The 1,572-nt window shown below is 47.3% G+C and overlaps 1 long non-coding RNA gene across 1 annotated transcript; it reads left to right on the forward strand.

Moving 5' to 3' along the window:
- On the forward strand, positions 1 to 977 carry LOC124233014 (uncharacterized). The gene is made up of 2 exons (XR_006886958.1): positions 1 to 37; positions 496 to 977. It is a non-coding gene; the product is annotated as an uncharacterized LOC124233014 (long non-coding RNA).
- Positions 978 to 1,572: the final 595 nt, after the last annotated feature.

Raw genomic sequence — 1,572 nt, forward strand, 5'->3', positions numbered from 1 at the left:
ACACGTACCGGGGCCTGCTGGAGAGCGAGGACTGCAAGTGAGTATGAGGCGAAGGATTTCTGGGAAAGCGTGTGTGGTGGGCCTATAAGACATTGTGGCCACACACATGTTGGCCATATTTTCAATTCACCCAACAGCACACATTAATCAAGCATCTACTATCTGACAATTAAACAAATGGGGAAGGTCAACAGTGAAGGGCATACATCCCCTGCCTCAAGGAACTAACAATGGAGAGGTGATGAGAGAGAGGTGGTTACTCACAACAATAACTATCGGTTAAGGCAGACGAGAGCCCAAGAGCATGAGATAATATTTTTCAGAAGGTCAATTTCCCCCTCTGCACAAGGTATTCTGGGACAGGGAGAAGGATTTGGTAACAAATAGATGCCAATTAAACTCAACCATTGAGAATTCACAGGTTGTCTGATTAGGCAGCCTGGGGCTCTCTCCACTCCTCTCCGTAATCCATTCTAAATCTCTGTGTCCTTGCAGGCTTCCTCGCAACCCGTGTGCCACCACCAATGCTAGTAGCAGCTACTGCGGGCCCTGTGGCAGCTCTCAAAAGCGTCTCTGTTAATTTAAAAACTTGCACCCTCTTTGAAGATGACAATGAAGCCGTTTAGATCAAGGACAGGAAAGGTCCCCAGGTCCTGCTTTTGCTAAGCTCAGTTGCCATTTAGAAACATTGTCGTGCCAACTGTGATATTTCTAGACATGGAAATGCTTCCAGACCCAACAAGCAAAGACACGCATCATCAACTCCCAATGTCTGGCAAACTCCTTCCTGTTGAAGGTTGAGTTTCTTTGTTTCTGCAGATGTCCAGCTCCCTGCAATCTGAGCTCCAGGGTTTCCTTTAGGCTGTTTCCTGTACTTATTGTGTTTCCTGCTTTCCTTGCTTCTTCAGTGTTCTCTGGAAGGCAAGGAGGCCACTTCATTTACTTCCCAATAAACTTTACTTCTCTGGCATAGTAAATGTGTTTCTCATTCATATTCATACATTGTAAAGTACTCATCGTGGCAGTTTCATAAAAATATCCCTTCATTAGGAGGATGAAATGGGTAAATGACTGACTCCAGTCATCATGTTCCGCTGGTAAATTCTGACGGAGGGGGAGGGATGTCCTCCTGGGAGGCTCCCAACATGCAGAAAGCCTGGCCTTTAACACCCACACCCGTCTTGCTGTGTCTGCAGGGCTCTTGGCAGTTCTGAGTGTCCTCCCCAAACCTCACTGCTGTCTCCACTGCTGTCTCTCAGCCTCATCACTCTGGAATTCTCTGCTTCCCCTTGCCCCTAACCTATGGAGACAAGCTTCTGTAGAAACTGCTTGAGGAGGAGCTGGCTCTCCTCTCAACCTCTCTGCTGTACCTGCATCGCCAATATAGATACCTGTCCCTCCCTCGATATGAACTTTCATTGATTTCCATAACTCTGCACGCTCTGGCTCCTCTCATTCTATGTCCCACTGCCTGTTCTCTGTCTCCTGATTGGCTTGTCTTCCCCTTTCTGTCCAAAACGGAGGAAATGCCTAGATCCTCGGCTCTCTGTTTTTCTCTTTCTACATCCATGT

This window comes from Equus quagga, unplaced genomic scaffold, assembly GCF_021613505.1.
Source record: "Equus quagga isolate Etosha38 unplaced genomic scaffold, UCLA_HA_Equagga_1.0 149127_RagTag, whole genome shotgun sequence".
Taxonomy (NCBI): Eukaryota; Metazoa; Chordata; class Mammalia; order Perissodactyla; family Equidae; genus Equus; species Equus quagga.